The sequence below is a fragment of the Sminthopsis crassicaudata genome, chromosome 4 (assembly GCF_048593235.1).
Source record: "Sminthopsis crassicaudata isolate SCR6 chromosome 4, ASM4859323v1, whole genome shotgun sequence".
NCBI lineage: Eukaryota > Metazoa > Chordata > Mammalia > Dasyuromorphia > Dasyuridae > Sminthopsis > Sminthopsis crassicaudata.
The window spans coordinates 286,191,428-286,218,156 of NC_133620.1; the positions used below are offsets into that span (position 1 = coordinate 286,191,428).

The window sequence follows — 26,729 nt, forward strand, 5'->3', positions numbered from 1 at the left end:
TACTCTTACCTCCTAGAGAACAGAACAGCTGTGAAGAAAAGGATTTGCAAACATTAAATATATAAGATTAGGAGGTGGGGCAGATAATAAAAATAGCTGGCATTTGTACAGCACTTTAAAGTTTAAAGCATTTTACCAATCTTATCTCATTTGATAGTCACATCAGACCTGGGAACTAAGTGATATTATTACTCCCATTTTTACAGATGAGGAAACTGAGACAGAGAAGTTAAGAGACGTGTTTTAGGTTCTATAATTAGGAAGTATGAGGCAGTTTGTTGGTTATGGTCTTCCCACTCTAGCATTCTATCTACTGTGCCACAAAGCTGCCTCTAGATGGACATCTTGAGTGTTACACAGATATCCGTGGACTATTATTAAAAGGCCCATGAAATACAGAAATATGTTTTTAAAAACTGCACATATTAAACCTACATCAGATTTCTTGCTGTCTTGGGGAGGGGGAGATAAGGAAAGAAGGGAGAAAAATTTTAAACACAAAGTCTTACAAAAATGAATGTTGAAAATTGTCTTTACATATATTAAAAATACTATTAAGAAAAAAATATAAAAGGTCTGTGAAGTGGGCAGATCCTTCTGTACAAGATCTATAAATGGGCATGAATAAGAATTGCTGAAGATGATGACACAGATGAGCTGGGATTTGTAGTGTTCGAGGACTTAATTGTTAAATGTTAAATTGATAAGACTGCAGGTTTACTGGAGCACAAATTTCATAGAAGGAGAGAATCATAAGGGATCATAGACCACACTTAATTTTTTTTTGGTCTGGACTTGTGCTTTCTTTGATAAAAGGTAACCCTAGTAAGGAAATTCTTTCTTGCCAATGCAGATCTGCAGTTTCTCTCTTGTCATGCTGTCCCCCTTATCACCTCTTGCCTATAACTACAATTGCTTGATGTTTAGTTTTCCTGCTTCCTGTCCATCTTCCATTTAACTGTCAAATCCATCTTCCTAAAGTACAGAACTGACCATATCACCCACCCTTATTCAATAAACTTCACTGACAACATTTTTCCTCTAGGATCAGATACAAAAATCTTATTTGGAGTTCCAAGCCATTCACAAACTGCTTCACCCCACCTTTTCCAGACTTATCCCTTACATCCCAACCTCAATAACACAAGGCCTCCTGGCTGTTTCTCAAACTGGACATTCCATTTCCCAGCTCCAGACATTTTCACCAGCTGTCCTCCATGCTTAGAAGTCTCTCTTCATATTTCCACCTCCTACTTTCCCTGGCTTCTTTCAAGTCCCAGCTAAAATCCAATTTTCTACATGAAGTCTTTCTTGATTCTCCTAATTCTAGTGTCTTCCCTCTGTTGATTATTTTAAATTTAACTTATATATAGTTTGATTATGCATAGTTCTTTCCATGTTGTTCCCTCATTAGTCTGTGAGCTTTCTGAGATCAAGGACTGTCTTTGCTTTTCTTTGTTTCTTTGATGCAAACAGTAAGTGGTTAATAAATGCTTACTGACTGACCAACTTAAGTCTAGGAGTTCCCTGTCCAGAGCACTGAGATGTTAAGTAATTTTTCTAGAGCCACATGTCCAGTACAAGTTAAAAGTAAAACTTGGAACTCAGATCTTTCTGATTTAGGGGTCAGCTCTTTATCCAGTACACTAAGTGCGTCTCCATTCTTGACTAAAAGTCCATCCTGTGGCTGGCCAAAAACATCCTGAAAATGGAAATCCAGAACTTGAATGAGGGGAATCTACTCTTTCCTTCCTTAAGCAGACCTTTTGTAAGAAATAAGTTGCTACCCAAACATATTAAAAACAGTAACTGTGAAACATTTCTCCCATAAACCTGAAGACACCCAAAATACACATGGACTTTGAAGGAAGAACAAAGGAAGGAAGGCAGGGAAAGAGGGAAGAAGGAAAGAATGAAGGTAAGAAGAAAGGTAGGAAGAAAAGAAGGAAGGAAGGAGGAAGGGAGAAAGAAAGGAAGAAGAGACTGAAGGTAGGAAGGAAGGAGACAAAGGGATGGAAGAAGGAAGGAAGAAGAAAGAGAGATGAAGGGAAGGAAGGAAGGAAGAAAGACTAATTCTTCATGGATCAAAAATACTAATACAATCCATAGAGTTTTCTTGGCAAGATACTAGAGTGGTTTACCATTTCCTTTTCCAGTGTCTTAAGGCAAATGGATTAAGTGATTTGCTGAGGGTCACACAGCTAGTATGGTGTCTGAGGCTAGCTTTGATCTCAGGTTTTTCTCTCTCTTGTGGGATATACATATGGCCAAAATCTTTTGTAACCCATATCTCCAAGCACAGTGCTTGGCACCTAATAGGTACTTTTGATGTTTGTTGATTTAATTAACAATCTCCCTAAAATGCAGTGAACAGAAATGAGCATAAAACTCCAGATAACACAAGATTAAGTCAGATTATACAGGGGCTACCTAGTCCTGTGAAATCTTATGTCACATTGTTTAAATAATGTTGAAATTGTTGTACATTAAAAACATAAGCCTCTTTTTCACATGAACTCTGGTCTCCCCTTATCTTTCTTTTCTTGATAATTTTTTTTAAATTTTTAAAAATTGTTTGAATTGAAATTTAATTGAATTTAAAGTTAAAAATTTGAAAGCTTATTTTCTAGATTAAAATAAATGGATGTTTCATTCTCAAAGGTGTACAGAAGGTAGAGAATCCATCAGTAGGTGTATACAATAAGCAGGTCATCGACACCAAAAAATATTTATACATCAAAATATTTATAGCATCATTTTATTTTTGTAGCAGCAAAGTACTGGAAACAAAGTAGATTCCTATTGACTGAGGAATGCTAAACAAATTGTGGTACATGAATGTAATAGAATAATACTGGAATGAAAGAAATGATGGACGTAATAAAATCAGACAAATGTGGAAAGATTAACATGAACTGATATAGAATGAAAGCAAAGCCAAGACAATAGAAGGTAAGTAGTAAAAAATTCTAAAAAACAAATACGATCTCAAAAAAGAGATATGAAACATGCTTACCTAACCCTACTGTCCTTTTCAGAGTTAGAGGAAAGGCCCATGGATGTGAAACATTGTATATAACTTGAGGTTTTTTTCAATGCATTGATCTTATTTTTCCTCTATTCCTTCTTCTTCTTTTTTTTTTTTTTTATACCCCCTTATTTGTTATAGAATTATTCTCTGAGAAGATGTAGGAGAGGAATACACAGATAAATGTAAGAGATGCAAAAATCAAAGATATCAATAAAATTCTATTTTTTAAGTACAAGTGGTGGTTAGGTTGAATAATTACTAAAATCTGAGTAGTGAATGCTAGCCATAGCATTATATAGGCTGGGCAATTTTTACTTCCAAGTATTTCTTGCTATTTATCTTTATCTCTGATGAAAACAATGGCTCTGATAACAAAGATAAAGATAAGAGCAGCAGACTAGGGAAACAGAAGGCTAGTACTACCAATCTCGCTTCCTAACTCCTTTAAACAATACCAGAACCAGACAGCACCAGATTCAGGATTTAAGATCAAACTGGGCCTCAGACAATTACAAGATATGTGACCTTGGGCAAGTAACTTCAGCCTATTTGCCTCAGTTTCCTCACCTGTAAAATGAGCTAGAGAAAGAAATAGCAAACCACTGTAGTTAATCCCTGCCCAGAAAACTCCAAATATGGTCACAAGAGTTGGAACTGACTCTGGATTAAACAGCAAATATTGTACAAAATGCAGAGCAACTGTCTACATATAAAGCAGTAGGGAAGGCAGTAAGCACTTATTATGTGTCAGGCACTGAACTAAGCATTTTACAAATAGTATCCTATTTGGTATGAAAGAAAAAAAATCCAAGGTCCTAAAATCTTGCCTCCCCAAATCAACAAGGTAATACTGTAATTAATGAAGCAAATGTTATTTGGGAAGTATGGACTGTAGAAACAGCTATATAATCTCCTTATTACTTAGCTCTAATCAGATTAAAAGTACCAGGATATGTGGCAGGCACCAATCAACCTGTATTTATTAAGCACTAACTATGTGACAATCACTAAGCTACATCCCACAACAAAAATGATCCTAAGAATTTGGGAGGCACTTAGAAGGCACAGTGAATAGAACACACAGGAATGGAAGTCAGGGAGACAAGTGCAAATCCTACCTCAGATACTTAATAGCAGAGTCACCCTGGGTAAGTCACTTAAACTCTGTCTACCTCAGTTTTCTCTCCTGTAAAATGGATCTAACAATAGTATCTACTTCCTAGAATTCTTGTGGAGATCAAATGAAATAATATTTATTAAAAAAAAAACACCTTAAAGCATTATATAACTGCTGGCTATTATTATTAGATGATGCAAAAAATCCCAAATGGTGTTTAAAGGGTTAAAGACAGGGAATAACAAGAGATTAGAAGTACTGGAATGCTTCCTCTTAGACAAAGCTGAAGAGAGATTTAAGAAGCAGAAGATTAAGATGGCCTTTTTATTTTTCTTTGTAGCTAAAGACAATATATAGGAAATAAAGCAATTTGAGGAATTTCTAGAGAAATAAATTGCCCAATATGAGAAAATTATCTTCTCTGGAAAACCAATGTTTGAAGGGAAAACGTATTTTGCTTCTCCAGTTACTTTACAGACCCCATAAATTCTGTTTCTATGACTTAAGGGATGAGCCTATAACCCTTGGACCACGTCCACAGAAAGCCACTTGATCATTCCCAGTGGCCTGAAATACACTGAAGATGCTTATGCTTGATGTTTGTTTCCTGAAATAGCTGTGAGAAGCTCTTATATTTTTCAATCTTCTGCAAATGGTTTACCTGACTTGCCTCTAACTTAAATGACTCACTATGGCAAGGAAGTCATTTTGCAGACAGTTACCAATATCTTTTCACTGTACCTGCCTTAACTCATCTATTATTTTTGAGCAATCTGAGAGCTGTTTTTTACTTGGAAAGCAGCTCAAAAAAATAGATTATCTCTTCTTTGCTTGGAAGAAGACCTGGTGATGGTTCTAACCCGTCAATGAGGTCAGAGCGGGAATGCGAGGCTGGAATGTGGACAGGAGTATTGTTAGCCAGCTAGGCCACTGAGGCTGGAGCTGCGGGTGCATTGGGTGCTAGGAGGAGGATTATGTATGTTTCCAGGAAATATTTCCTCTGTAAAGATGCCAAGGGCATTTATGTGTATTTGGTAGCAGTACTAAATATGCAAATATGCAGTCCTATGCTAAAAAAGCCTACTTGTGATATAAGGGGAGGAGGTAACTTTTAAAAATTTCTATTCACTACATATGATTTTAATGTATATATTATACATATATACATGTAATATGTATAGATTATATATATGACTTTGATTAAGATACTATTTGGAATTTCCTCTAATAAAAATGTTTCTTTTCCTTGCAACTAGAAATATATAATAATTTCCCTAAATCATCTAACCTTTAGCTGCTTCTCCTCTGCTTTAACTATTGACCTCCCTGGCTTCCTTTAAATCCCAACTAAAATCTCATATTTTACTGGAAGCTTTCCCTGTAGTGATGTTCAGTCATTTCAGCTGACTTTTTGTAATCCCATTTGGGGTTTTCTAGGCAAAAGATACCCATCGGTTTGCCATTTCCTTCTGTAGCCCATTTTACAGATGAGAAAACTGAGACAAATTGGCTTAAGTGACTTGCCTTGGGTCACACAGCTAATAAGTATCTGAGTCCAGATTTTAACTTATTCTTGACTGTAGACCCAGTGGCATGCTACTATGCCACCTAACTGGCCCCTTAATTCTATTACCTTCCTTCTGTTAATTTCCTATTTATCCTGTACCAGCATCTTGCTTTGTAAATATTTGTTCTGAATATTATCTTCCTAATTAATCTGTAAATTCCTTCAGGACAGGGGCTGTCTTTTGATTACTATTTATTATTATTATTATTATTATTATTATTATTATTTGTATCACAAGTGCTTCACAGTCCTGGTATTTAGTAGTGCTTAATAAATGTTTATTGACTGATCATCCATCAATTCCCTAACTTCAAATAGCCTGATAATAGATAGAAGTCTAACACTGGGAAATGATAGAAGACATCTGAATTTGAGATCTGCTAAGTCTAACATTATTCCTAACATTTTTCACTAATTTAGTAAATTAGTAAATTTAGTAAAAAAACAAACAAACAAAAAAACCATTCACACATCAAACTTCACTAATTTAGACTAACTAGTAAGAAAACCAGTCAATTAACTAAAAATTTGAAGTATAGATTATTTGAAAAGAAACACAGGGAAGCAGTATTATACAATAGAAAGAGCACTAGTTATGTGGTCAGAGGATCTGAGTTTAAATTCTACCTCTGCTACCTGCTATTTGTAAGGCTTCTGGAAACTTGCTTTTTTTGTGTCATATCATACTGTGGACATGCTGTTTGCAGTCCTCCAAAATCCCCAGATTTATATCCCATCCATTTCCTTATATTTAAAGTAAAGGGGTAGACTGGATGAGCTCAGCTCTAAATCTATGATCTTGTAAATTATATGTGTGAAAATATCATTTAGTAACCTAATTTAGACTAAAGTGGTGGCTAAGGGCAGCTCCAATGAATTAAAGGTGAGGAGTACAGAACATTTGAAGAGAAATACCAAGTGGTACAGTAGATAGATAGCTGACCTTGAAGTCTATAAGATCTGGGCTGAAGTCCTGCTTTTCACTTTCTCCTGACTTTGTGACCCTCAGAGATGAGGTGTAACTAATGGGAAGAGGATTGGAGAAGAGAGGAAAGGAAGAAGAGGGAAGAGAAGGAAGGGGAGGGAAGAATAAGTGAAAGGAGCAAAAGAATGGAGAGAAGAGGAGAGGGGAAAAGAATAAAGGAGGAAAGAGAGGAAAAGAGAGGAGCAGAAGAATAGAGAGAAGAGGGAAGAGGGAAAGAAAGGAAAGAAAAGAGGGGAGAGGTGTCAAGAAAAAAAAGAAAACAGGAAAGAAGAGAAGATACCAACTTGCTTTGGTAAAGGAAACCCTTCACTATAGGAGTTTCCTTTGTCAATGCTATCACAAACTCAATCCCCCTCCCTATTAAAAAACAAAACAAACAAACAAACAAAAAAAAACTAACAAATTAAGCACAGAAGCATTGTTAGAATATGCTATTACAGAAGTCTCTCAAACTGACATTCATGAAAAATAAAACTATTAGAAAGGAAACAGAAGATACATACATTGGTTTCTAGTTTAAAGCTCCAATAATCTGTGCTGTTTAACACTTTTATTAGTGAAAGGCATAGATGGCCAGACTACATCAAACTTATAGATGACACAAACCTTAAGGGATAGTGAACATGCTAGATATATTGAGACTTTTAAATAATTCTTTAATTATTAAAACATTGGGCTGTAACTAGTTAGATGAAATTTAAGACTTGGGCATAAGTAATCATTTACATAAATCAAAGATGGAAAAGGCAGGACATTCATCTGCAAAGGATCTGGGTTGGGGAAGGGATTAGAGAAATACAAACTCAAAAAGTCAACATGTGTTATGAAGCTAGAATCTAATGATGCAATCTTAGACTAATTGAGAGATAGAATGTCAATCAACCAACAAGCATTTATTTAGCACCCATTATGTGCCAGATACTATCCAGAGCTAGGGATAACTGCACAGTTGTTGTCTACCCTGGTTAGAGTATTTAATTCAATCTTGGACACCAAATCTTGGAAAGGGTAGTCATAATAATAACATTTATATAAGACTTTAAGGTTTGCAAAGCATTCTACGTACATTCATTTAACACTCACAACATTGTAAGAAAAAGTACTACCTTCTGTACTATGCAGTTGATTTGGAAAAAAATAAATGTCCTGATTATATTTTATTCTGTTGCATATCATTCCTCCACTTGTTTCCTGGAAGAAGGATCTAAATCAATCCTACCAACTTAATATTATCTAACATTTATGTATGACTTTTAGGTTTGCAATTTTGTTTGTTGTTGAGTTGTTTAAGTTGTATCCAACTCTCTGTGACCCATTTTGAAGGAGGCATTGTCATAGATACTAGAATGGTTTGCCATTTCTTTCTATAATTCATTTTACAGATGAGGAAACTGAGGCAAATAGGGTAAAGTAACTTGCCTAGGGTAACACAACTAATAAATGTCTGAGACTGTATTTGAAGTCAGGAAAATGAGTCTTTCTAATTCTAAGTCCAGTGTTTTATCCACTGTACCACCCAGTTACCCCCTAGCTTTACATATATGTCATTTGATCCTTAGAAGCAGTCGGTAAAAGAGGTATTTAGATCCCCAATTTACAGATAAGAAAACTGAGGCAGATAGAAGATAAGTGACTTGCCCAGGGTTTTACTAAATGTATTTCATTCTGGATTTTAACTCAGGCCTTCCTGACCCCAAGTTCTGACTTCTAGCTACTGTATCACCCAGATGCTTCTTCCTATAGGAATGAGCCAGTGTCGAGATGGGCAGTGAGGATGATGATTGTCAAATGAGAATCAGTTGAAAGAACTTGGGAAGAGGTTTTAACTTGGAAAAAGAAAAGATTGGGGTGGGGCAGGCGGAGGGGAAGAGTAATAGAAATATAGCTGTCCTTAACAGGAGCTAATAGCATTTAGATAGCACTTTAAGTTTTGCAAAATTAATCTTCAATAATTCACATCATTTATGAGAAATATTTGATTTATTCTGCTTGGTCCCAGAAGCCAGAATGAAGAATGATGGGTAGAAATTAGACTTAAGATAAGGTAAGATTTCTCAACAATGAAAGTTATCCCAAACTAGCATAAGCTACTTTGGAAGCTGTGTCATTATCAATATTCAAGTAAAAACTGGATGCCTATTTGTCAGATGTGTTGTGTTGGGAATTGTTCACATATGGATCCTCTGAAATAACCTCGACATCTCTTTCATCGCTTAAGATTTTAGGAATGACATGTTATTGCATAATAGCTAGCTATGAATTCTTGGTCCCCAAGAAAAGAAAATCACAGGCAGCCTCCCTTTAAGAAGAGAGCCCTTCTCTCCATCATTTCACAATCTTTTAAGAAATGTCACACCAACCCATGTGTGCAAAATTGTTTGTGGCAGCCTTTTTTTGTAGTGGCTAGAAAAGGAAATTGAATGTATGCCCACCAATTGGAGAATGGCTGAATAAATTGTAGTATATGAATGTTATGGAATATTATTGTTCTATAAGAAATGATCAGCAGGATGAATACAAAGAGGTTTGGAGAGACTTACATGAGTAAGTGAAATGAGCAGAAATAGGAGATCATTATACATTTCAACAACAATATTACATGATGATCAATTCTGATGGATGTGACTCTCTTCAACAATGAGAGGATCCAAATCAGTTTCAATTGATTGTAATGAACAGAACCAACTATACCCAGAGAAAGAACACTGGGAAATGAGTATGGACCACAGCGTAACAATTCAACTCCTTCTGTTACTATTTGCTTGCATTTTTGTTTTTTTCTTCTTAGATTATTTTTACCTTCTTTCTAAATCCAATATTTCCTGTGCAACAAGATAACTGTATAAATATGTGTACATATATTGTATTTAACATATACTTTAACATATCTAACATGTATAGGACTACCTTCCATCTAGGGGAGGGAGTGGGGGGAAGGAGGGAAAAAGTTGGAACAGAAGGTTTTGCAAGGGTCATTATTGAAAAATTACCTATGCATATGTTTTGTCAATAAAAAGCTCTAATAAAAAATAAAATTAAAAAAAAAGAAATACCATATCAGCTGGGTATAGTGGTATACACCCATAATCTCTGCTATGAAGCTGAGGCAGGTGGATCTCTTGAGTTTGGGAGTTCTGAGCTGCAGTGATGCTGATCAGATGTCCACACTAAAGTCAGTTTTAATATGTGAGCTCCCAGTGGTGAGGAACCAGTCAGTTGACTAAAGAAGGATAAACCAGCCCAAATTGGAAAAGAAGCAAGTCAAAGCTCCTATGCCAATAAGAGCATAAGAAGATTAGGAGACCCACTCTACTTTTTTAGGGGGGAGGAGAAATATACTCCTATACTAATAGTTTAGTTGAACGTTCAATTTCTGCTAAGAGATACAAAGTGACATTTTTAGACAGGGCATGGATTTTTTTTTGAATGATAACAAACATAAAGGTTAAGAATACCACACAAAAATTCTTTAATAACTTGAATCTACAATTCATGAACTTACATAAACTTATTTTTTTTTTTTGTCCTTAATCTACTGATTTCAAGTTTCAAGGGGCTGGTTCCTTACTGAGTATCCTAAGATGTGGTGAACAAAATATGTGCTTCAAGAATTTATCATTGATCATTTTAGCCTGTAGGATTCTATTTTTAAGTCTATCTCCAAACAAAAGCACCTTTCATCAGCTTAGCTGTTCTTCTCTGATATGTTTTTCTTGGGGTCTAGAATTGCAAATGCATGTGATATTTTAATAATAGTGACAAAAAATATTTCCAAATTTCTCTAACTGTAGTCATCCTTAGAACAAAATCCAGGCTGAGGAGGGGAGAGGATAGAGGAATCATGAGGCTCAAGGTTACAGAAATAATGCAAGACAGAGACAAAGAAATGGAATTAGAGATGATGAATGACAGAGTGTCAGAGATGGGATCTGAACCCAAGTCCCTTAACTACAGGAATGGCAGATAATGACCAAACTGAGACTGGAGAGATCAGTAACAGATGGCAGATATCATCAATTATTCTTAATTGATCTTAAATATGTCTGAGACTGTATTAGAAGCCAGGAAAATGAGTCTTTCTAATTCTAAGTCCAGTGTTCTATCCATTGTACCATTCTTATCATTTCTCTTAAAGATAAGCTAGAGGCTTACGATGAAGTTGCACCGAATATAAGCTATATTCTTCTCAGATTTCCTATTTAGAGGATCCCTATGCGTCCCTATGCATCCCTACGCGCAAGGATCGGGATCTAGCCTTCATCCACAAGACGGTTTGCTGTATTTATCAGCATCTTTTCTGATTAAGAAATGGAGACAGTGTGCCCCAGTGTAGCCCCACTTGCATGGCAGCTTGGGTTTCCGCTTCTGCCCGGTTCCCCTCTTTTTTTCTTAAAATGAGAATGCTTAGGGATTTGTCCAGCATCAGACATGGTATATAAAGCATAGATAATTCTGGCCAGAGCTTTAAGAAGTCAGATTTACTTAACCCCAGCCTCAGAAAAAAAAAAAAAAAAAAAAAAAAAGGAAAGTCAGATTTGCTGGCAAACATCTCTGAAAAAAACAGGGGATACCTTGAGAGTACTGACCCCCCCCCCCTTTTCTCTGGCCATCCCACTTCATCCTATTCCTTTCCTTCTTCAGGGTCAAGACTTCTAATCAAGCTCCAGAGAGAAGAGGAAAATAAAGGTTAGAAACAAATCAGGAATGCTTCATTCTTCCAAGGCATTCTCAAGTGAATTTTGGCACTCCTAAAAATCCAGAAGTGAACTTTGCCCCCAGAACTATCAAAGCCAGACTGGCTTCCCGGCAATACTTGGTCTTTTACGACACCTTTATCAGGCATTCCTCTTTTTTTTTTTTTTTTTTTTGTACTATTTACAATTACAGAGTGACCACGATGAATAAAAACTATACTCAAAAGTAAAAAGGCCCGGTTTCACGTCCTGCCTCGGTACTTCTGTCACTAACTTTCACATGCTTTAGGTAGTTAAGACTATAAATTGTAATGAAATTGCCAGGGGAGTCCCCATGGTCCAGCTGATTCATCTCCTATGTGCACAATGTATCTATAGTAGTTTTATATAAATTAGTGCAAATAAGGCACTTAAAAGTTTGTTTTCAGACGCAGCGTTCCTGCCTGTCATCTCATTTATGCTGTTAGTTTGTCGAATTCTCTTCTCTTACTTACAGCAACGGCAATTTAAGCTGGGCACTCTCAGAACAGCAGATTCCAAAACACTTGAGATCTAAGCAGAGCTGGGCCTCGCTAACCTGAAAGCACCACATTTCAATGAAAAAAAGGGAGGGTTGGCTTAGTTCAAAAGAAAACTACTTTTAGAAGTCCCGGCTTAGGGGGCTTAAGTGACCCAGTCAGTAAGGTGGGAGAGCTGGGAGCGGGAAGGAGGACCGAGAGAGGAGGGTCTGGGAGAGAAGCGAACCTGGAGCGCCAATTCACAGTTCGGGTCCTTCGTTGGCGGCCCGAGATCCGTCCGTGACCCAACAACAAAAGGCATCTCTCACACGCACTGAAAACTGCAGTGACTGCTCCCGTCCCTGCACCGCATATAAGCCATCTTCTTCTCAGACTCCCTGTCTAGGGTCCCCACGCGTCCCCGCGCGCACGGATGGGGTCCAGCGCCCCTCCACCACGCGCTCTGCCGCATTGGCCAGCATCTTTTCTGGTTCAGAAGTGCGGACGCCGTGCCCCGGCGTGGCCCCCTCTGGCACGGCAGCGGGTTTCCGCTTCTGCCCCGTCCCCCCTTTTTCTCCAGCGGAACCGCACAGAGAGACTCCGAGTGCGAGGGAGCGCGCCATAGGAAACTTAGACTTCCCGGCCCCAGCGCCCCTCCGCCCCTCCGCCGTCCGCAGCCCTCCCGGGCAACGCGCACAGTGACTTACTTCTCACTGCAGTGCTCCCGGCCGCCCGGGCATGCTGGACACCGGGAATCGCCCTTTAAAAGAGGAGAAGGCTGCGCCCCGGTTCGGCGCCCGAGCCCCACTGTTTATGCTGCAGTGGCCACACTCCCCGCCCCTAGCTTACAGCCAGACGGCTGAGTCACATACATGTGTCAAATTAAAAGTCCCCACGAGCTAAGGATGCTGGGAAGGGCTTTTGTTTACAACTTAAAATTTCATAGAAAAAATACACATTCATGTAGTCTGTCGCTCCGTGTCATGGCTCGTACTTCGGAGAGCTCTGAAACCGACCCTTTTCAATGCGTTGTTTTATGAAACATCTTTTTCATCTCAGCTCTCCTCTCCCTTCCAGACCACCCCATCTCCCATCTTCCTGGGTTTGTACCTCTGTCCCCCAGGCTGGGAAGGCTCTTGTTCCTCCCTTTAGGCTTCCTTTTAACTCAGTACTCACTTTCCGTAGGCCTTTCCCACTCCTCCTACAACTAGTGGTTCCCTTCTGAGATAATCTCCATCTATTGTGCATATACTTTGCATGTACCTCGTTATTTATTTCCCCATTAAAATGTGAGTCCTGGAATCCGAGCGCTGAGACTGGTTTTTTGCCCTTTTTTTGTTAAGTGCCTGGCACTTAGTAAGCGATACATAAATGTCTTTTCTTGAATTTCATTATTTCAATGAATAGAAATCTAAATTAAAATTAAATTCAAATCTAAATGCTTTTTGAACAGTGAATTAATGAATGCATCGATTTTCCATTAACTGCGTAATTCTGCTCATTTTAACTTTCTCCTGATATAATAAACTTAAGTAAAATTTGAAAGTCGACCTATACTGCTGCTGTAGAATACCGCCCATTTTCAAGATCCATCTTTTACAAAAAAATAAAAGTTCAATGTTTTAAACTACAAACAAATGTATAAATTAAATCCCAAGAACTCTGTCATCAGTAGAAATAATGCAAAAGAAAGAAGCCCTTCCATTCCATTCAAAATTTAAGATCATACACAATGTAAGATCAGACAATAGAAACGCTGGAGTTTTCTGCAAAAAGCAATGCAATCGATATTATCGATTTTAAAAATCAACGAAAAGTCAAATTAAGAGCTTGCAGATCAATTTAATAGCCAATATGGACATCACCTATATAATCATTTAAGATTGAACATGTCTTTCTGTACAAAGATTTACAAAAATGATAGCTATCACAAGTGGTAGTGAAGAATAATAATAATAGCTTGTGTTTGTTCATCCCTTTAGGACTTGCATAATGTTTCACATTTTTTTTTTAATTTTATCCTCTAAGTAACCCTGGGAGGTAGATATTATTGTATTTCCATTTTACAGATGAGGAAATTGAGACGGAGAAAATTTAAGTGACTTACCTCAGGTCACACACAGCTAGTAAACCTTTGAGGCTGACTAAACTTAGGTCCAGCTCTATCCATTGTGGTCACTAAGCTACCTCTGTAGACAGAAGGTGGGTTGTGGATTCATATCCCGCTTCTGACACATCTAACGATGGGACCTTCCAATTTACCTTCATAGAACTCTAGGTCACTCTCCTCACTTCAATAGAAAATACCCCAAAAATTAAAATAAAATTTAATTTGTATGAATTAAAGAGAAATCATAGTGTTCCTTATATCAGATTTTAAAATAAAATACATTTTTCTTTATATAAGTGAACTTTCTTGTTAGCAGTTTTACTGGTGGAAAATTTGCAAAGATAAAGTTTGTCAATATGGAGTCTATCCAGTAGAGAGTTCCTGTGTAAATTGATAACATGTTTATCTCTCATTACTTACATTATCACTTTACAAACTGCTTTTTCTTATCCCCCATTCAGTAGGCATAAGTCAAAATAGTTCACATCCCCATAAAAACAGGGCTTGGTTTGTTTAATTCTTAGAAATAATAATGAAAAGAGAGATGGCATCACACCATAACTAGAGAACAAGCATTGGAGTCTGGAAGACCTGAGTTTAAGTTCCATTTCTAAGATTCATTGGCTTTGTGACACTTTGAAAGTCGCCTAATCTTTTAGTACCTTAGGCAATATTTGAAGACTATTTTTTTCAGTTTTTAGAAACTCTTTTTAGTTTTAAAAAGGGTTCCAATCTATACTTGTAGAGGATAAATTTTCTTATTCAGGAATTCTCTGAACCAAGTTTCATTTTAATGAAAATAATGGTAGTTTTTAAAAATTAAAATAATTGAAATTATTAACCAAAACATATAATTGGACAAAATAGTTTGATAACTTCCTTTATTTCTACTTCAATTACTAGTTTGTCTTTTTCATTTTATATAATTTACATTTTAAAAGCATTTTAGCTATTTATCAATTGAATTAAAAAAAAAAAAAAGCTCAATTTCAATGATCAGTTCAAAAGTATTTTTGCCTTTAGTTTTGTTCAGCTCTTCATTAATTTTCCAAAAGCCTACTAAGGTAGGCTTTACTTAGTTTAGTTTACTTAGTTGTGGATTTTAGATTTGCTGTTCCAAGTTTTTGAAATTACATATCCAATTCATTGATTTGTTTTTTGACTTTTTCATAGATGAAAAACATTTAGAAATATAAAATTTTAAAATTTTCTATTGTTTCCATAATTTGTGCTTTGACCCTTTAGTTCTTTAGAATTATATATTTATTCTCAAATCATTGTAATTTACTCTTCAAGGATCCTTTCTTCAGTATATATTTTTTTTATTGCATTGTGATCAGTAAATGATGTGCTTGATGTTTCTGTTTTTTTACATTTTTGGTGAGGCCTTTGTCTTAGCACAAAGTCAATTTTATCAAAGGTAACACAAACAGTATGTAAATACCTTTCTATTCCTATTCAATGATTGCTAGATTTTTATCATTTCTAATTTCTAAACATTTCTATTCTATTCTTAATGTATTTATTTATTTATTTTTATTTGAATTTGTCTAGAACTAAAATGGATTTATTAAAATTTCCCACCAGTACTTTGTACTAGTGTGCACTTTCTGCTCTCTATTTTACTAATCATCTGTTTGCATGTTGTATTAATCAATGCTTTTTTAAATGGGTAAGAAACAATATACATGATAGGATTTTATATTCTTTATGCCTTTCAATTATGTAATTGTGAAGATGTTATCTGCATCAGAATATCCTTTTTAGTAGCTTATTGCCTGCTTGTATTTCAATTGAAGATGTCATATACATAATTGAGGATAGCATGTGCTTACATATGTATATACACATACATATGCTTGTATAATTTTTTAAAGACTTTATAAGATTAGAAATTAGTCATATGGGCTAGCAGTTTTTGATCTCTCAAACGCCTGTTCTTGATATTAGAGTCCAAGTACTTTCATTGGTGGAGAAGACAATTGATAATAGAAATATTCATAGATCTTTTCCATTTTTCATATCTTTGTTATCTTCCTTCCAGTTTCATACTATTAGAATGACCTAACTCCGTGGGATCTTATATTAAGTTTTTGGTAAAATTGTTTATCCTCCATATTGTCCATCTTTGCATTGATGTCACTACTATTAAATATATGAATATATGTATATATATATTTATATAATATTGATTTAGTTCAAGGGATTTTATTGAGTACTTTATAGAACTTCTTTGTTTTTCTCATCTACTGTAATAGAAGTAAGTAAACTATAATTGTCTTCATAGTGATCTTTTTAATAAAAGGTAAAAAAATCCAAGTAACCCATAAAGTGATGTTTCCTGTTGCTTTGGGATATGCAATGATAACAACAACAATCTTCTTTATTTCTCCAAAGAGAATCTACAAGCCATTTTTCCATTTAACTATAATTTCTTTTTATGTTCCAGGTCCATTAGGACAAGAATGTCTATAATGTATGATTGAATCCCTCAGGTTCTACTTTCAAATCCTTCTACTGGAGGCTGAAATCCTAGACACCCTAAATTATCACTCCCCACCAGCTTTGTCTTAATCTCTCCTGACACCCTTATGCCCCTCAGTAGCAGACCTGTTTTTCCTTCTCGTAATGCCTATACATAAAGATGCTTAAAATTTTCTAAAGGCATAGCATGCTATAAAGTAATGCTCTTTGTCATGGAGAAATAAATCCCCTACAAATGTCACTTTTTAAAAACCAGGTTAGGCTTTACCTGGAATTTCTCTGGCTTGGCCCAAATAAGGTTTTGGCAAGATGCTTAGTCTTTAAGCAACAAAATGATCTTCCAAGTGTTACATTGAATATATTGTTCACTAAATACACAATTTCATGTTAGAACTCAAGCCAAAAAATATTGTGTAAAGGATAGATTTTATTTCCCCCAGTAGAAAACACATAGAATTAGACTCTAAGTTCTATAAATAACAGAATAAATAATCAAAGTACTTCTTATCAGTAGAATAAATAATCAAAGCACTTCTTATCTTTTCAAAGGAACCTTTATCTACCAGAAACTTTATATAGTCCAGAACTACTCTGAGTTCAGGCTTCTTGAAAGGAAAAGCTCTTGGTGTTTCCAAAGCTTTAAGCAACTTTTTTTCATTAATTCAATAAACATTTATTAAACACCTTCTGTCATCAAGCAAAAGACAGTCCCTGCCCTCAAGGACTCAGAGATGACATGCAAAAAATATACCCAAAGCAAGCTATAAATAAACAGGATAAACAGGAAATAATTAACACAGGGACATTACTGGAAATAAGAAGGATTACGGTAGGCTTCAGAAGGTGAGATTTTAATTGAGAGGAAGAAAACCAGGGAGATCAGTAGTCAGAGTGGAAGAGTGGAAAAGGGAGAGCTTTATATTTATGGAGGACAATTAGAGAAAAATTCCTAGAGCCAAAAGATAGAAAACTGTTTTCATTTGGAACCCCTAAATATTATACCCCTAGACTAGGAATATTTGAAGAGATAGATAGGTATAATTCTAGAAATTAAAAAAAAAGAATGAGTGAGGGAAGAAACAAGCACTAGATAAAGCTTTTTGCTTGTTCCCCTCAAGGTGGAAATCACAATATCCCTTGGAGAGGGCTGGGTCAAATTCCAGAAATATTAATTCATGCCATCTGTGGACTGAGTGTATATATTTGGATAAACTATGTGAACATACATATTTTACATGTGGGTCTGCATATCTGCATATATATAGTACTACCCTTAAATTTATCCTACAACCCCCAATTAGAATTTCAGTCCTCTATATACATGCCTGAGATATATCTAGCCCCAAATCAGACACAGTACTAAGAAAAGACAAGGACTCTGCTTTACTATCAAAGAAATTTTATAAAGATCTGACCATCCCCCCCAATCCCAGATGCTCCTGATTAATTCCGGAAGCAAACATAAATTCCTCTGTTTGGCATTTAAGGCTGTTTATAACTAATATTCTTCCTACATTTAAGTCTTCTTATATCTTACCCTCCTCTGCACATTCTCTGATCTGGCTACAGTGAACTCTTTGTTTTGTTTTGTTTTGTTTTGTTTAATTAATTAATTAAAAACATTTTTTTTTTCTGTTTATACATGTACATTCATTTTTTTTACACATTACTTTATGAATCATGTTGGGAGAAAAAAATAAGATCTAAAGATAAAAACCATGAAAGGAAAAAAAAAAACAGAAGAAAAAAAAAGAGAGAGAGAACGTAGCATGTATTGATTTACATTCAATTTCCATAGTTCTCTCTTTGGATATAGATGGCATTTTCCAACCACACTTTATTGGGATTGCCTTGTTCAAGTAAATCTTTCCAGGCCTTTTCTAAAATTAGCTTATCCATAATTTTTATAGAACAATAATATTTCATTACTTTCATATACTATAACTTATTCGGCTCAATTTGATGGGCATCTACTCATTTTCCAATTCTTTACCATCACAAAAAGAGCTGTTACAAACATTTTTGTACGTGTGGGCCCTTTTTCCCTCTTTTATGATTTCTTTGGGATATAGACCAGTGTGGCACTGCTGGATCAAAGAGTATATATATATATATATATATATATATATATATATATATATATATATATATATATATATATAGTTTTATGGCCCTTTGGATATAGTTCCAAATTGTTCTTCAAAATAGTTGGATCATTTCACAACTCCACCAACAATGCATTAATGTCCCAGTTTTCTCACATTCCCTCCAACATTTACTGTTATTTCCTCTTATGTAATCAATCCTGGGTACCTCAGGAACTATTTGCTTTTTTTGGAACATGACACTTATCTCTTATCTCACTGCCTTGGCACAGGTCTTTCCACATACCTGCCCCATCAAAAATCTCTAACTCTTACTTACTCTGGCTTTTTTCAAGACTTTTCAAGACACCCTCTTTAGGCGATTTTTTCTGATCTCAATAGCTGCTAATTCCTTCTCCTTTTCAAATTACTTTTATTCCATATATATTTTCAATATATCTACTTCAGGGTTGAGCTAGGTCCAGTTCTAACCAGCTTTTAAGAACCCATTGTTAAATTTTGAATGTCAATTTTTAAACATCATTACAAAATTAAGGATTGATTTATTGTTTTGTTGATTGTCTACAAAAATTGTTTACAAAAATGTTAATAATACAGATTAAATTTTAAAGTTTATGAATGCCTTTTCCCTAATGTTAAAACATTTACCAATATATGCATATGTGAACATTGCTTGATCTCAGCAGGAGTGCAGTAAAAGATTCAGAGAATGAAATAATCATTAATTTGGAAAACTGCTTATTATAGGTTAATGATGATGATGATGTTTAAAAGATTGTATATTAATTTTTAATTAATTAATTAATTGTTTGTTTATACAGTAATGAAAAGCCTCTTCACTATCTCCTCCCATTCACTGAGGCCCTACCACATCATCCACTCTGTCTCTGTCTGTCTGTCTCTCTTAAGTTTAATACAGATATTACCAATATTACCAGTAAGAGCCTGGAGCTGCTAGCCCAGGCAGGGAACATCATGCATTTCCAGGTTGGCACAGCACTCCTACACTGAAGGTGCTAGGGCACGGACCAAAAAGTCCTGGAGGTTTTGTCCCCATCATCTCTCCTTCCTAATCAGTTACCCTTAGGTCATATTACTGCATCAGAGCAGATTCTTTCTCAGGCTGGAAACATCTTCCCAGAAGGAAGCACAAACTTATTTTAGATGATGATAACAATTTAAATTTTGCAAAAACAAGTAATAAGAACCAGGAAAACAAAATGCACAATTACTACAGTGCAAATGGGAAGAAGTCAACAAAAGATATTGAATACTGATGGTAAATTGATGAAGTTGTTATTGTTCAGTCCTCTCAGTCACGTATGATTTTTAGTGACCCCATTTGGGTTTTTGTGGGGGTAGGCAAAGATAATGGAGTGATTTGCCATATCCTTCTCCAGCTTATTTTCAGATGAGGAAACTGAAGCAAGCAGGGTGAAGTGACTTGCTTAGGGTCACAGGGTTAGTAAGTGTCCAAAGCCAGGTTTTAACTCAGGTCTTCCTGACTCCAGACCCAATCTGCTGTGCCACCTCACTCTCCTGATGATAAAGTGTGGCACCCCAGAAGATAGGAAAATTGTGCCTTCCTCTTACCTTTGTAGAAGTAGGGGGAACTGTATGGAATACATTAAGACTTGGTTGATACATTGTTTTATTTTTTCCCTGCTTTTTCTTTCTTTGTTATTCTTTGTTGTAGGATATGACTTTCTGGATAGAGGGACAAACTGACTGCTAACCTTACTACTTAACAAAAATTGTTTTCTCTAATATCAATGATCTTTTAACCACCAAATCTGTAATGTGCTCTCCTGGCAGTTACAATTTTTTCCTCCTTGCCCTCGATTTAACATTTGGCATTATTGACTACCCATTCAGCTTGATCTTTTTCTCCTTTAAATAAATTTCTCATTTATTGTCATTTCCACTAACTGTAATTTTATTCTCTGGTTTTATACTGGTTCTAGTCTCTTTGTTGGTGACCCTAACAAATGTCATAGGATAAATTACATCTTTATGCAGATTAATCTCAAATCCAAAATTTCTATTTTTGGTCTTGTCTCTTTCTTGTGCTGTAGTCCCACAACACCAACTATCTATTAAACATTTCAAACTGAATGGTCCAAAAGTACCTTAAACTCAACATGTCCAAACATAACTTATTGTCTTTCTCCACAAACTCTGCTGTCTTTCTACTTCACTAGTAGTGGTTAAGAACACATATCAATGTAAGGATGGTGGAAAGTCTTAAAATAGTCAATAAAATTGTGGCGTATGAATGGGATTATTGTGCTGGAGATATTTAAACCTAAGAGAGACACTTTTCTTAATGTAATAGTTTAAACCGAGTCTTGTTTTGAGGCAGAAAGGTAGATTGAATGAATTCTAGAATTCTTTAGATTCTGAGAATTACAGAATTTTGAATTTTGAACATTTCTGGGCTCACGGTTTGAAGCCTTTTCAACTTTGCAGGATCAGTTAGAACTTACTCTTTTGGCTAATCCTTTGAGAATATCTAAACCCCATAGTACAATGATGCTTCAGGGTAGTATCTTACCTTTATAGCCCAGTGATGGACTCCATATCTGTCATTCTAGGACCAGTCTAGCTAAATTGAGAAAGACTCATTTCCATATTTGTCAAAGGATGATGAATGGATTGATTGCAGTAACTCTAGGAATTTGTAGAGAGCTAGAGATAAAATTTAAAGAGAGTGCCTTCATTGATAAAACTCTGTATCTGCTAACTCCTAATAAGCCCATCATCACATCTTATCATCCATTAAAATAGGTCTAATTTTCTGTTACTATATCACTGTGCTAAGGCCTCAGTGATAAATATAGTTTTTAAGCATATTAAAATAATGAAAAGGAAATACAGAGGCAGATCAAAGGAAACTGATCAAATTTGAACTTGGAGGAGAAAGAGCCTCTTTTTTAAAAAATGAGAATGTTTTCTAATGATATGCACAAAAGATGGCAGTAAAGAGTCATCAGTTCCATTCTATAGTTGGATACATTGGGCAATAAGACTATAGTCATTTTCTGCAAAAGTCCTCTTTTTTTTCTGGTAAAAGTAGCATCAAAATTCTTTATTTGATTTCCCTCCCTTTCTTCCCAAACATGGTTAGAAATAACTACCTCCTGATATAATATTTAGCCACTCATTTATTTTCATTCACCAGGCAAATATTTATTATGGAGTCTACTATATCCAAAATCCCCCCTCTCCTGCTTAGAAGTCAATATGGGTTATAACAGGTCCACAGATAATCAAAAGACAAGGCAGCCTGTGATAGGGATCTTACATACACCTAAATTAATTTGGGGCTAGGATCATTAAAAGTAGTGGAATCAATGACTTAACTAGCTGTGTAATATTAAGTAGCTAAAATCTTAATTCTGACCATCAGATTCTAAGATTCTTTAAAAAAGTACAAGGACTTTGAGTGTCACTTATGCTTAGTGGCCTGGCCAATTGAAGATATTGGTGACTGATTATGAAACTGGATGGTCCTTTTCTAGTAAATGACATAATTGTATCTCTTTTCTCTCTATGATATTCCCTAGACCAGCTGTGGGCCTTGTTCTCTAGACTAGCTGAAGGGATGACTCACATTTACATAGAGCTTTACTATAACTCATAAGGCTTTACCCCAAGGTAACTAATTTAGAAAGTACTCACACAGCATCTTTTTTAAAAAATTTTAAATTTTTTTTATTATAGCTTTTTATTTACAAGATATATGCATGGGTAATTTTTCAGCACTGACAATTGCAAAACTTTTTGTTCCAACTTTTCCCCTCCTTCCCCCCCCACTCCCTCCCCCAGATGGCAGGTTGACCAATACATGTTACATATGTTAAAGCATAAATTAAATAAAATATATGTATATATGTCCATACAGTTATTTTGCTGTACAAGAAGAATTGGACTTTGAAATAGTGTACAATTAGCCTGTGAAGGAAATAAAAAATGTAGGCGGACAAAAATAGAGGGATTGGGGATTCTATGTAGCGGTTCATAGTCATCTCCCAGAGTCCTTTCACTGGGTGTAGCTGGTTCAGTTCATTACTGCTCTATTGGAACTGATTTGGTTCATCTCATTGTTGAAGATGGCCACTGATCATCCGATAGTATTGTTGTTGAAGTGTATAATGATCTCCTGGTCCTGCTCATTTCACTCAGCATCAGTTCATGTAAGTCTCTCCAAGCTTCTCTGTATTCATCCTGCTGGTCATTTCTTACAGAGCAATAATATTCCTTAATATTCATATACCACAATTTATTCAGCCATTCTCCAATTGATGGGCATCCCTCAGTTTCCAGTTTCTGGGCACTACAAAGAGGGCTGCCACAAACATTCTTGTACATACAAGTCCCTTTCCCTTCTTTAAAATCTCTTTGGGATATAATCCCAGTAGTAACACTGCTGGATCAAAGGGTACACACAGTTTGATAGCTTTAGCTCACACAGCATCTTATTTTCCCCCCTTATTTCTACTACTGAAATCATTGTCTACAGGATGCTTTTTCTTCCCTGCCTCCCTACTCAGTTCCTTGAAGTGATCATATGTTATAATTATAAAAATTAATAAAAAAAATTAGAAAAGAAGTGATCATATGTTCCCTTTTGTATTTTCTCTTTGGATCAAAATATTCACCAGAATCCTCTCTCTGCTGCTTGGTTCTCTTCTCTTCCTCCCTCATTCCATTCTTCCTTTTTCCTTCCCTCTCTTCTTCCTTTCCTGTCTCTGTCTCTGTCTGTCTCTGCCTCTGTGTGTGTGTGTGTGTGTGTGTGTGTGTGTGTGTGTCTTGGCAAGGCAATTGGGGTTAAGTGTCTTGCCCAGGATTGTATAGCCAGGAAGTATTTTTTGACATCAAATTTGAACTCAGGTCCTCCTACCAAAGGGCTGGTGCTCAGTTCTCTTTATTGTGAAGATAAGGACAAGACATAGAAGTACAGTTAGCTGATTCCAGGGATTAAGGAAGAAGCACAGAATTTCAGGGCAAGCTGCCCTTTACCTGCACGTAAGAGGCCTTGAAGCTGGACAATTGACTGAGTTGTAAGAATCAGGAACTAGGGGGAAGGTACCCACATACCTGGATCTCAGGATACCTGGCTTCACTTGGACCTCTCCTAATGGTGCTGCACAGGGTTAAATATCATCACTTTGTTCCCATCTGGGTTCCTGGTAACTGGAAAGAAAAACTTCACAAGTCCCAGAGGAAACAGAACTTTTAACACACTTTTTGTATGAAGTTTTGTTCACTGTACTCTGGTTCTGAGCGCCCCACCCCCACTCTCCCCGCTTTCAGGTTATATAGGTCAGTGGTATCAAACTCAACTACAAATGGGGAGCCCTGAATTGTCCATAAGAATCTCTTCAAGCCAGGGCAGCTAGGTGGTGAAGTGGATAGAGCACTAGCCCTGAAGTCCCAAGGAGCTGAGTTCAAATCTAGCCTCACACATTTAACACTTCCTAGCTGTATGACTCTGGACAAGTCACTTAACCCCAATTGCCTCAGCCAAAAAAAATCTCTTCAAGCCAAATAATAACTTCATTTTAAAATGTAATATAGTCTGTGTTTTATATTTTTTATTTGTTTTGTCAACCATTTCCCAATTACATGTTAATCTGGTTCAGATCACACTCAGAAATATTTTAAGTCTCATGCAGCCCATGGGTCCTGTGTGTGACAACCCTCTTGTTGGTGGCTTTCATCCAGTTGATTCACGGTAAAAGATAATAAATATTATTGGTTGTTAGCCAGCTAATAACTTTATACAAATACCAGTCTAAATCATGTTTACTGAGAAGATAAACTCTGAATTGTAGAGGCTCCAACGACTTCATATTCATCATGGTCTACTGACAACATTAAGTTTCCAGCTGAATATATAGAACCAACCATTCATGTGTTCTGGAATCATGACACCAAATGAAGGCACAGACATATGCTGCATTATCATTATGAAGACTATGTGGGAATCCTGAGGTTCTGAGTATCTCTTTGATAGCAAATCCTATGAAACCTTTGTGGATTTGGATGACTCCAGGATGCCAGTTGAGAGCTTAATAAAGCACTTGTTAAGACAAGAATTCCACTAAATAACTTAGGAACATTGCCATTATTTTACAGAAAAAGTTTAAAAATATAAATAGAATTATGTCTTATACCTTTTGTGACATGGCAATAGTTCTAAGAAAAGCTATGGGATTCAAAAAAGGTCAAGGTGTATAAAGAGTCATAAGACAAAAGATCCTTAGAAGAGGCAGAAAATGTCAGATCAGCTAAATCCATAGGTTCTGTCTAGAACCTTGCTAGATCATTGCTACAACCTTCTTCGTCAAAGCCAATTCTGTCTCTCCAAGATAATCCTGATTAAGTAATTTTGAATAATAAATGGACTAAATAGGCAGACATCTTGAGGTCATAAGATCATAGACTCAGAGTTGCAAAAAATCAAAAAAGTCTTCATTTTGCAAATGAAGAACCAAGCTCAGGATAAAAGCCTTTCCCCAACTAGGCTGCCCACATCTCCTACTTCAACCTCATCTTAAATGAAAATTTTGATTGTTATAGTTCCATATTTTACAGATTGCAAAGCATTTTTCTCCCAACTACCTTCCAAGGAGGCTAATAGTAACACCTATCTCATAGGATCAAATAAAAGAATATATTCAAAATATTTAGCAAAATTTAAAGTTCCATATGAAACCCAGTTATTATCATTACTATTATTATTACCTCCATCTTACATATGAGGAATAGTTTAGGGCATGAAGTGCCCAAGTTCCTAAGCTGAGTTCAGAGCTGTGACTAATAAGCAATGCTCTATTGTGGGTGGAGGGAAGAGAAAACACACCTTATTTTTCCCTTTGTCATTTACACTAAAACTATACTTCAGTGAATTCATGATCTCATTCTTCTAGATGGCTATACATTTATGTCTTCTCATTGTGTCAGATTTTTCTCCATGTCCTTTTATAAATCATTTATGGAGAATCTACTCAAACTACTTGAAGCATATCCCTAGGTTAGAAGTTCTTAACTTGGGGTCCATGGACCCCATAGATTTCAGCAGGGTTCATGAATTTGGTTTTTAAACAATATCTTGGTAACTCTATTTTAATATATTGGTTTCCTTTATAGTTCTATATGTTTTACTTATGCTTTTAAAAAATATTATTGAATTCTTCATCAGACTATCAAAGGGGTCCATAATAAAAAGATATTAAGAACTCCCAAACAAGTCTTCTAGAAATCTGTAGATTCCACTGTAAGCATTCAGACTTTCCATCCCTCCCTCCTCCAATTTTCTTACATTTCCTAGATAATATCTTTCATGACACTCCTAACTGATGAGCTACAATTGGTAATATGCTACTATCTACTTATGCCTACCATATTGCCCTTTGAGTCTTTGGAGACTATGTTGTTATATACTTCATGACCATGTAGCATCACTAAAAATACTATTTATCTTTTGAAAAGCAGTTGGTTAGACAACTCAGTTGGTTCATATGTGTGTGTATGTGTGTGTGTGTGTGTGTGTGTGTGTGTATCACACAAATATTACCAATAGAGAATGACCAAGGCCTAGTATGAAATAGGACACATAGGCCATATTATAGTTCTGTAACTACAACCTTAAACTTGTTCCACCTCATTTAAAAAAAATTTATATAGCACTAATATTTCCTATATAAAAATATCTATATCCATGACCTATCCCAATTGTCTCTGATAATATCACCTGAGGAGTTGTTATATAAATCCCCTTTATATAACAACAAGGAGTTGTCCTCCTCACTAGTCTTTAATATATAATATGTAGCTGAAACATCCGTACTATCAAAAGATTCTTAACAGCTTTTCCTTTTATCTATGACTGATACTCATGCAATTTTCTCATTCTGAGATACTTAGTTTTCCAGCATGCTATTTTCCCTCTTTATTGCAGTGGTAGCTACTCATAAAAACTTTTATTCTAAAGAGGTTGCAATCAATTTAAAATTCCATCTCTAGCCTTGGAAGAAGTCCATGTAACTGCTAACTCATTCCCTTTTTTGTTTCTTTTTCAGTATCTCTAAGAGCTATTGATTTTTAGCAAACCATAGGACATCAATATGAGAG

The 26,729-nt window shown here is 35.8% G+C and overlaps 1 protein-coding gene across 1 annotated transcript in view; it reads right to left on the reverse strand.

Annotated features, from left to right (window-relative positions):
• The window catches only part of KCTD20 (potassium channel tetramerization domain containing 20), a 74,590-nt gene extending 61,842 nt beyond the window's left edge, over positions 1-12,748 (reverse strand). The window contains exon 1 of the mRNA XM_074311111.1: positions 12,599-12,748. The gene's annotated coding sequence lies outside the window, so the exon portion shown is untranslated. The remainder of the gene's footprint in view (positions 1-12,598) is intronic.
• Positions 12,749-26,729: the final 13,981 nt, after the last annotated feature.